Below are 11,640 nucleotides of genomic sequence, written 5' to 3'. Positions count from 1 at the left end.
GCCTTTGCTGCTCTCCCTGCTTGTGCTTTCTCTCTGTCAAATAAATAAACTAAAATCTTAAAAAAATAAATAAAATAGGATAAAATTTTAAATTAATTTAAATTTAATTAAAATTAAAATTAAACTGAATTAAAAAGTCCTATCATGGTCTACAGAGTCCTGCATGACCTGGCCCCTGGCTCCATTTCTAACTTCATTTCCTACCATGATTCCCCAAACCAATCTACCTTCATGTTCTAGATTTTATCTTCCTTCATTTTCTTTTCTCTGGCTACACGTATGGCAGTGATTGCTTTTCTGTATTCCCACCAGATTATTAGCTTCTCGATGCAGAGGTTTTTTTTTTTTTTTAATCACTATATTCTGATGTCAAGCTTGTGGTAGGTGTTCAAAAAATATTTTTGAATGAATGAACCATCAAACCAACAAAACACTAGACTACGTATTTGTTGACTTAAGAGTCAATTTCTTTAATAGGTGACCTCAGGAAGGTCGTTCAGCCTGTTTGTCCCTCATTTGAGGTAAATCCTTCCTCGTCTCAAAACTAAGAAGTTTAATGAAGAATATAAAGTCTTTGTATTCCCCCAAATATTATTTTTCAAAAATAACGCAATTCAGTTTTCTAGATTTGTGACTGGCATTAACTAAGAATACTTTTTAAAGGCCTTGGTGCATGAGGACCTGCATGGATACATTTTCTCGATTTTTATTTTGAATTTGTTTTCAAATAATTGATAAGTGTATGTATATCCATCAGTCCATGTTTTTGTATTGCTGAAGTGTATTTCACTTTCTGCCACTGGATGTTGAGAAGATGGAAGCCCAACTTTACAATTTTTGCCATCTATATTTTATGGTTCTCATATCGTGAGAGGAACAAGGTGGAGAAATGTGGGCTTCAAAGCAAGACTCAAATGCAGTGAAATGATTAAAACTAGACTTTTAAACAGCCCCTATTAAAGTTGTTAGGAAAATCCACACCCCTTAAGTGTCTTATGATTTTCAGTTTGACTGGTTTTCTTTGTTTTCTACAATTAACTCAGCTTGGAGGTGTTGCTTTAAAGGATATGAAAATTCAATTGTCATATAAAACCTAGTAATCAAAAAACATTAATATTTGATGGACAGATGAAATGTAAATCAAGATTCTGTTTCCCTTTAAGCCAATAACTCTAGGGACTATATCCTCAGGTAACATCCAAAAACTGGAACATTTTGAGTTCACCAAATAGTTCCCTTCCTTTATGCCTGGTACACTGCTGCATTTATATATTTTTCTTAAGCTAGGTTTCAGAACCATTCTCCTATGATTTAAGCATAAATCAGAAATCAGAATAAACTAAAAATGAGATTGTACAAATCAAAAATGTATTTTATAAAGCAGTGTTTAGAAAGAATCAGTGGGAACCCTCTGGCCTCCAGCACTTCTGGGATCTACGGTGTCCCAGTAAAATCACAGAGACTGTGTAGATAAATGAACATGAAATGTATGCATTAACTTTAGTGGTGAACATCTTGAAACTAATGTCACTTTGAAATAAACTAGGGGTTGGTAAATATCGGCCTACTCTTCAGGCTAAGATGTTCAGAGACGCAAGTGTTATTTGTTTTTTCAGATAAACCAGATTAAATAAGAAAACCAAATATATCACCAGCTCTTGATAAATACTTTTCCCTTCTTCCTTAAGCAGGTACAACACATTGCATTAGTCAGTCTCCCAATGGCTCATCTAACTGACTTTCTGAATATTGTTACTTACTGCCGCCTCCCAAAGGACCACAATGACCCTGACGTTCTGTGATTAGGGACTATGTGTGCAGTAATGAAAAGAACAGAGTTTGAAGTCAGGCTAAGCCAAGTTTGTTGTTATTTGTTGTTTCAAGTCCCTATCTCTAAGTATGCTTACATATTATATATATAATATTATATATATATAATATGTATCTCATATATATCTATATTAGTGGAGCATATTTTCCAGTTGCTTCTCAAAAAAAGACAAATAAGAGGTAAACTTTTGAGAACTTAAGTTTGAAATTGTCTGTATTTTACTTCATATTTAATTGATAGTTTGGCTAAATATTATGTTCAGGGTTGGAAATCATTTTGCTTAAGAATTTTGAAGGCATTGCTCCGAGGTCTTCTAGCTTCTAGTGTTGCTCTTGAAGATTCCCAAACCCACTCTGACTTCTGATTTTGATACATACCACTTACTGTTTTCCCATTCTGAAAGCCTGCAGTTGTCCTGTGGGGTCTGTCTTTATCTCTCATACTGTGAAATGTTGTGGTGATATGCATGGTGTGTGACTTAATGTCTCTTTCAGTCTGGAAACTCATTTATTTCCTTCCTTCCTTTCTTCCTTCCTTCCTTCCTTCCTTCCTTCCTTCCTTCTTTCCTGGGAGTTTTTCCTTTCTTCTTGGGAATTTCATTTCTGGGAAACTATTCTGAATGATATTCTTTATAAGATCTTCCCCTCCAAGGTCTCTGGATGAGAAGATCTTTAGGAACCTTTCACAGATGTTAGGATGGAAGAGGTTACAAGAGTGCATCAACACCAAGCCTCTGAGGCTGAAGACCCACCAGGAATTACTACCAAAGAGATGAGACCAACTGAGATCTAGAGCTTTTAAATGACTTGCCCATTGTCACCCTACTCTTTAGAATTAAAAAGCGTAACTAATGCTCTGATCACTAGGCTTTGCTACTACATCAGTTTGCCTCTGAAGTAAAGAATCTTTTTATGCGTTAAGTTCTTTCTTGACATTAATTGAAAGGTGATGAAGATTTTTGGCAAAAGATGATTACCTCCCAGTTCCACTGGTGGCTTACCATCCAGCTATTTGCATTACAATGCTCCCAGCCCAAGTGACCTCATATTTATGAAATGAGAATGCCACTTACTTATATCATGTTTAATGTTAGATTTATTTTAAGAACTTACCTTATGTACCTTTTGTATTTGTCATAATCCCCAGCACATACTATGTACGTAAGAAGTACTACTTAAGGGGCACCTGGGTGGCTCAGTCGTTAAGGGTCTGTCATTGGTTCAGGTCATGATCTTGAGGTCCTGGGATCAAGCCCCTCGTCGGACTTCCTGTTCAGCAGGGAGTCTGCTTGTCCCTATCTCTCTATCCCTCTCTATGTGTGTGTGTACACCCTCTCTCTCTCTCAAATAAATAAATAAATAAATAAATAAATAAATAAAATATTTAAATAAATAAAATAAAATAAAGAAGAAATACTAAGTTCTTGTTTAAGCTACTTTCTTCGTGTTACCTTCTTAGGTATTTATTCAATGAACAATTGAGGGTTTACTTCCTACACTTAAGGTGATCTAATATATAACAAAATAGTCTTGTAGGGGAGAGAGGAACAAATGAATTTTATCTCAAGTGTTTTCTAGTGTGTCTTTCAAAAAAATGGATTTGAATTTCCTCATATATAAACTGTGAATTTCTTTTCTGTTTTTTTTCTATTGGGATCTTAGTAACTTCTAATGAAATATAGGAATTACATACATTGAAGAGATGGTTTTTTGTCTGAAATGTTTTTCATAAACATTTTGGGGGATTTTTGGATCTTGTTTACTCTTTAATTCAGTTGACCCCCCCCATAAAAGGTTTAATCCATTGCTATTCTCCACTCAGAAAACTTAACCTCATCTGAATATTTTAAAAGTGTTTACATTACCCATAGATTTTAAACATATTCTTTTATTTCTTTTTCTTCTTTAATTCGTGGTTATGGTGTGAACAAAAGGTCTTAGCAGGTATTTTTTTCCCTAGTAAAATCCTGTTTTGGATAATATTTTCCTTGCCAATTCATTTGCATATATATATGCAAATATATAGTTTATTCTAGGATTTGGTTGTAAAGATTTGTTGTGTTTTATCAACACAAGTGTTTTAGAATTGGTACCACATGGATTTAATTGTTGTATTTTTTTTAAAAAGTGGCAGGCTTTACTGCTGTCTGTGAATTTTTTGAAAACTTAACTTGTACATGTTTGTTATATCAGAAGAATTTGAGAACAGTGATTATCAATCCCAGAATCTCTCTTTTTAAAAAACTTTTTAGATAGGTATCTGGGTGGCTCGGTTCAGCTACTGCCTTTTGCTCAGGTCATGGTCCTGGAGTCCCAGGATCAAGTCCCACGTACTTAATATTAGCTTACAGGTGTGTGTGTGTGTGTGTGTGTGTGTGTTCGTTCTTTACTTGGGTTTGGCAACTGAGTTAACCTGATATTGTGTGTAAGTCAGGTAATAAAAACCCAATTTATACTACCTTAAGTGAAAGTGAAGTCTTCTTTACTTCTATAACTGGAAGAGATACTAAAATATCTCAGAGGATTAAAGAAAAAACTGGAGGAATCAGGCCTCAGGGATTGCTAATAGTAAACTCTTGACCCCAAAACTTTTTACAGTCTCTCTCTGTCCCACTCCGGTGTCACTTACATTTTGTATTAGGATACATAGGTTCTCTCCATGTACCAATACACTAAGCACAACAAATCTTTCCTATCCCTGGTTATTCACCCCAGTCATGTCCCTTCTCAAAGTGGCCAACATCCAAATGCTGATTAACGTGGGAGCAAAAAAGCTGGACTATTTCATGCAAAGTTAGGACTTTCCTAGCTTAAGAGCTCCCTGAGGCCCTGCTGAAGATGTGCTGAGGCCTGTATCACAGGCCAACTTCTTCCTCCACCCACTTCAGCTCCTTCTCTCTCACTTCCACATGTTTTTCCCTAGGAAATAAAAATCCTGTATACTAAACACAGTCTTTCAGTTTCCTGAGGAACATAATCTCAAATACTTTGGGATGAAATAGTTTGCTAGGGAGATAGATTAAGAACTAAAACCGTTCCAATCATTTCAATTTTATTTGCTACTCTTATATCAAGGATTTTTTTCTACTTATTCATAAACAAGATTTATCTATAGTATTGGTGGGAGTGGAAGTTGGGGTTGGTTCTCACCCAGTTTTACATTAGTGTTGGTATCTTTATGAGATAAAATGGAATGAGGTTGGTTTTCTCTTTTTTCTTTTTTTTTTTAAGATTTCTTTATTTATTTTGGGGCATCTGGGTGGCTCAGTGGGTTAAGCCTCTGCCTTCAGCTCAGGTCATGATCTCAGGGTCTTGTGATCAAGCCTCGCATTGGGCTCTCTGCTCAGCAGGGAGCCTGCTTCGCTCCCACCCCCCACCCCCCACCCCGCCTCTCTGCCCACATGTGATCTCTTTCTCTGTCAAATAAATAAATAAAATTTTTTAAAAAGATTTCTTTGTTTATTTTAGTGGGGGGGAAGGGCAGAAGGAGAGCATCTTCAAGCAGACTCCCCGCTGAGCACAGATCCCAGTGCGGGGCTCAGTCCCACAACCCATGCGATCATGACTTGAGCGGAAACCAAGAGTCCAGTGCTTAACTGAGCCACCCAGGAGCCCTTGGTTTTTTTCTTTTTTAACCATGCTTTTGTTATAGATAGAAATTTTCCACATATTAAACTTTAGGCAGAACGTTTTCCTATAAAACTAACTGGGCCCAGAGTCTTTTTTTTTAAAAACTAGTTTTTGCTAAAGGAAGATTCTGTTTTTACTGCTCCAGTCCTTACATGCTATTTTGCTTTTGCTTCAGGACTTAAAATGTATTTTAGGATTATGTTTCTCTGAGCAATTCCATCAAAGCTACAGTGGATAGAAATTCTCCCTTGACTATCGCTTACAGCCTTGTCTTTCCTCTCCTTTGAAAACTGTTTCCGTCTCTCTCTCCTTGCATTTTGTATGTCCGTTTTCACTGAACATTGAGAGAGGAGTTATCAGGAACTGTTAACATCCTACCAGACTGACACAGAACTCCTGATGCCTTTCTTCAGAAGGCGAAAAGCCCACACTAGCCTTTGCTATAATCTTTCCTGCTCTTTTTACCCAGAGAGCCACTCTGGCATCCACACCCACACCCACCCACACACACACACACACACCAGAGTACTGAAGGTGTTCCCTTGATTGCATTAACTGTGGATAACAATGCATACCATTAGCACTTCTCTAGTGTTTGATAAATGTGATCAGTTTCAACTTGGGGCAACATGATACTGGGGAATTCTTAAGGCAGAATTTCCCTCTTGCATTCCACAGTTGTCTTAAAGACTGGTGAAATGACAAGGTGCTTCTCCAAGGAAACTCCCCGACAAATCTTGTTTTCTAAAGAAAAGTAGAGGTGAGGTAAGGGAAAGGAAGGAGAGGAGAAAACAAATTTAAATTTATAGTATTCTACTTTCATTCAGTCGGTCATGTTCATTTTTTGGCTATGAGATTCCCCACATATTTTATTTCTTACTACAACTGGTACAGACAATGCCATATAAATCAGGCAATATAATAGTAGACCAAAATAAGTCCCAACTGTACTAAAAAAATTATTTTTTATACCTGGTACAGAATGTATTTAAAATGTAGGATACTTGTTTTTTTTATTTTTTAGAGGAGCCTTGAAAATTGTCAAAATTGCTAAACTGGAATAATAACTATTTAGGCAGAGTTGGAAGAAAAGGTAATGGCTTTCATTCAACTTAACTAAATCAGCATGTAGCCAGTGACTTTTCATATGAGCTGATAGAAGGTCCTCAGCATTATTTTGACCTTTAAATAATAATTATTGGTCCTGAGCAAATAAGAATGGATGCTCACCATGTCATTCCTTGTTTGGATTGTCCTAGACTAACTTTATAACAGATACAAGTTGATGAAAAAATATGAATCTGTAAGATTTGATTAAACATTATGATCCCTGAAAGCTTCAAAGGCATTATCTTTCCTCCAGATCTATCTGTGAGCAGCAATTCTCAAAAATTTATTTTAAAGATTTTATTTATTATTTGACAGAGATCACAAGTAGGCAGAGAAGGCAGAAAAAGAGAAGGAAACAGGCTCCCCGCTGAGCAGAGATCTGGATGTGGGGCTCAATCCCAGTACCCTGGGATCACGACCTGAACCAAAGCGGAGGCCTTAACCCACTGAGCCACTCAGGTGCCCTAGTACTTCTCAAATTTTAATGCACATGTAATTCGCCTGAGGATCTTGTTAAAATGCAGATTCTGACTCAGTAGGTCTGGGATGGGGCCCGAGATTAACAAAATCCCAGGTGATCCTGATCCATGAACCATACTAGATCAGGGTAACCTAGACCTTCTCATCTTAGGTCTGTCAGTTAAGGAGTTGCATGTGATCTTGGGTAAATTACTGATGATCTCAAGAACTTGGATTTCCTCTTTTTTCCATGGGTTTTTTGCCTACTCACATTTCTGGGCCTCCCCCCCCCACCCCGCCAAAAAAAAAAAGAATGAAAGAAACCTAACATGGGGGAATTTCAAGGTATTAAAGGATGAATCTCAGGTAGTTATCCTCATTTTAAAAAGATTTCTTTAGGGTCGACTGGCTGGCTCAGTCGGTTAAGCTCAGGTCATGATCTTGGAGTCCCAGGTTTACACCCAGAGTCAGGCTCCCTGCTCAGTGGGGACTCTGTTTCTCCCTCTGCCCCTCCCCCTGCTTCTACCCTCACACTCTCTCTTTGTCAAATGAATAAATAAAATCTTAAAAAAAAAAAAAATCTTTAAATAGCAGCTTAGAACTCACAGGGGAGTATTTAAGGGTATATTTGGCAAATCATTTCATTTAAGTAAACAAATCTTTACTGATCCCCTTTCATTTGAAGGCTTTTTGCAAGATACCTCCAGGCAAGCCAAAGAAAAGGATGATCCTGTTCTGGTCTTACTGAAGTTTGTAAACTGGAAGGTTATTAGTTGTACTGAGTAAACTTTATTATCCAATATCTCAGGAGGGATCTCACTGAATTTACCTTAAAACGGTTGATAGTCTAGAAGGCTATCTATGGCTTGAGGAGCTCCTTATTTTCTTTTGCCAGTTCAGAGACTAAAGAGAGGTTTCAGGTACAAGGCTGTGTGAATTGTGCTGGAAACTTTGGGGCTAAACATGGAAATGCTTAGGAATTTGTTTTTCTTAACAGCACTGTCTACTCACAGCAACAATTACAGACAGAAAAACCAGCGATCTGAGGCTCATCTCTGAGAGCTAACACATCACACACAAGTCCTGGGGTCTTGCGTGCCTCCTTATGGAGGGTTTATAGGGGTGGAGGGGCTGTAGCTACAAGGAGGCTTGGGGAGGGGGGACAGCAGGGTCCCCCCGCCCCGCACTGTGAATCAGCACTCCTAGGAAAAGTACCACTATCATTAGCCCTCATCTGTTTTTACTTCTTAAAATTTTAGCAGAACTTGTAAAGACTTGTCATTTGACCAGATGGTGTGGGGAAAGTCTTTCTCTCCTAAAAGGAGGATAGCATTTTACCCAGTACATTCAGAACCCATTCGGCCACAGGGGTTCCGTTTTGCTGTTTGCCATCATGGAGCATGGCTTTGTCTTTTCGCTAAGCATCAGGGGTGGCTAACAGATCAGATCGACAAAGATTCTGGTCTTTGTGCCCCACTCCTTAGGCCTTTTTGACACTGTATCTATCGATACCCTCCTCCCCAAATCCTCTTTCCATTTTCTGGTATAGCATACAAACCGGTGTCGGGCAGTGTTCGGCTGAATGCACTCGTGGTCCTCCCCTCCCTTTTCCCAGCTCCCCGTGCCCCCACTTCCCCTGCTGGCACAGAGCAGTCTGAGCGCCAGGAGTCTGCTCCCCATGCCACACGCTTTCTGAATGGTTTTGTCAGCCCTGTTTTCCTAGGACATCCAGCTGCTCAGCACTCTCTCTTCTTACCTATGTCAGCCATGGCCAGTATTTTGTGTTAGCCTCTTATTAAAACACACACACACACACACACACACACACACACACACACAAACAAAAAACATAATGTGCCACGTTGGGTACTTGTGGACGTGGGCCTCGCCTCTGTGGCTCGTTAACATCATTTCTCAGTTCGGCTTCATCTACTAGTCTCTGCAGTGGTTTGTCATCCGTCTCATTTCCGTCTTATGTCTGACCCAATAAAAGACATCTTTTCCCAGCTTATCTTTTTCCTTCTCTCAAGTGTGAATATAAGATTTATCAGTTATTAAGCTGTTTATTTTTTTTAAGGTATCTAGCTTTGTGTCACTGTTGATTTCACTATTTGCAAACTGGCTTTGTCATTTTATTGATAGCACTTGAGTGAAGAGCTCCCTGTTAATATATGCAAACTCACAGCTCCCAACGAGCTTTCCAGCCCTGTTAATGAGAGGATTAGCAAGAGCACTGCAATGTATTTAACCTGCGGCACTAGCTCTGTTTCAATAAGACTTCAACAGCCTATTAAATGGAGTGGGGGCTCAATTAACCCACACAAAGGCCACTCTACTGAACGTGGCAGGGAGGACCACATTTAGCATCTGCCTAAGCAGCTTGTTGGAAGCTGGAAATAAAGAGGGTGACATGTTCTTGCCTGGAGCTATGATATAACTGAAATGGTGATTCTAGTTCATCTGGACTGACTGAATAGGTGACAGCATTGAAACCTACTACTATCTCACCATATGACAGTTTTTCAAAAAATCAGAATATGCTCAACGGTCACTCCACTCCCCTCGTGCCTTTTCCAAGGGAGAACCCCCATTGTTCCTGGGTCAGTAGGAGTCATGGATTATGGATTGAGGACGGAGGGTGTCAGGGTGTGACAGTTTGCTGGTTGGGGAGAAGGGATGATGGAGTATACAAAGATGTCCTAGGAAATGCGTTATGTTTAAACAGCGTTTCCTCCCATAATTAGAAGCTAGAATTGGGTCTTCGTCTCTCATAAGCATGCTTCACCCAACAGCCGGCCAAGAGCCAGCCATTTTCTTTTGGGAATCAGTGTACGAGGAACAGCAAATCATTGAACTGGATTCTTCTAATTCTAAGCCTTCGCTTGAATTTTGTTAGAATTATTGGCTTATGTGGCCTGTACAGTCAACTATCTGCCAGGAAATCCAAGGTATCATGATTGTTTCAATATTTCAAATAAAAAATGAAAGTTGACTGATTAAATAGATTGCTGATTATTTACTCAAGATGACTGAAGTCCAACTATAGTGATAAACCCAAATCTCCTCTAATTTTCCACATGTGAATTCTCCTTGTAATATAATCAGAGACTTATTTGAAAGAAAAAAAAGAAAAAAGGGAAGAAATATTGTTTGACATTTCCAATTCTCCAATGGACATTTCTTTTTCAAATGCCATTTTCTCTTGAAATTCAACCATACACAAGTATTATTATAGATTGGCTATGTCACTCTGTCTATATGTTTTGATTCCCCCGCATTGTGTAGCCAAGGTTACAAGTGTGAAATGTGTGTCAAATTTAAATATTAACGAATGTTCTGGTATCCTACTTTACTCCCCCCACCCCCCATTGCTTGTGACCTTCTAACGTACTCTATTCTATACTTATGTATCATGTTCATTGTTTGTTGTCTTTATCCCCCTGTCTGTAAACATAACAAAGGCCAGGATTATGTTTTGTTTACAGGTGTAGCTCAATCATCTAGCATATGGTAGATGTTCAAGAAATAGTTGTGGCATCAATGAATTTTAAAAACAACCATAGGGACACCTGGGTGGCTCAGTCCTTAAGCATCTGCCTTTGGCTCAGGTCATAGTCCCACGGTCCTGGAATCGAGCCACACACTGAGTTCCCAGTTCCTCAGGGAGCCTATTTCTCCCTCTCCTACTCCCCCAGCTTGTGTTCCATCTTCAGCTGTGTCTTTCTCTGTCAAATAAATAAATAAAATCTTTAAAAATCAAAATTAAAATTATTTTTATGTATCAAAATATTATATAATATTATTTTATATAAATAAAATATTAAAATATTTTATTAAAGATATTTTGTTTTTCTTATATAAAGTATTTTATAAAATTTTATAAAAACGTTATTAAAATAATTTTAAAATTTATTAAAAAATAAAAAAGAAGCATAGGTTATGTTCTGGTTCTGGAATCATAGCCAGATGGTTCATTAGACAAGATTCCTATATGAGAAAATAGTCACTTCCACTCTCACAACATTTAAAAAAAAAAAAAAAAGGTCTAAATTCTAGGTTGACAGGCTAGGTGAATTCACCAGAGTGGTTTCAATATTGTGATGTACCATCCCTTACACCAGAGTGGTGAGGGACTGGGTGGAACATGGTTTCCCAGACTGGATCGGATCTCATTGCCCCGTGGAGTCTGCTGCATGCTCGCTAGTATGAACCCTCTTAATCTTGTTCTAGGGAATGCTAAAGCACAGTTTATTCAGTGAAAATGAGAGACACAAATTACTGTGGCATTGCATCACAAATGCCCATGTCAGGGCTAATGGAAATGCCACACTCGTGTACTACGTTCATTGAAATTTTGTGCAAAGCCTTGAGATTGGATGGCTAAGAAAACAATGTATTAAGGTATCCTATCATGCTATGATTGTAAAATTTACTGTAATATCATACTATTACACCATTTATTAGGTAAATTTATTCACTTATATTTCCAGGCTTAAGGCGGCCATGAAACTAGAGAGTATTTACACTCTCGATCCTGACCTCTTTGTATTAATGCTCAGCAGCTCTAATTTTCATTTATATATCTGAATAGTCACAGAACTGAGACAAATT

The sequence above is a fragment of the Mustela nivalis genome, assembly GCF_964662115.1.
Source record: "Mustela nivalis genome assembly, chromosome: 1".
Lineage (NCBI taxonomy): Eukaryota > Metazoa > Chordata > Mammalia > Carnivora > Mustelidae > Mustela > Mustela nivalis.
Note: the sequence above shows the minus strand (reverse complement) of the source record.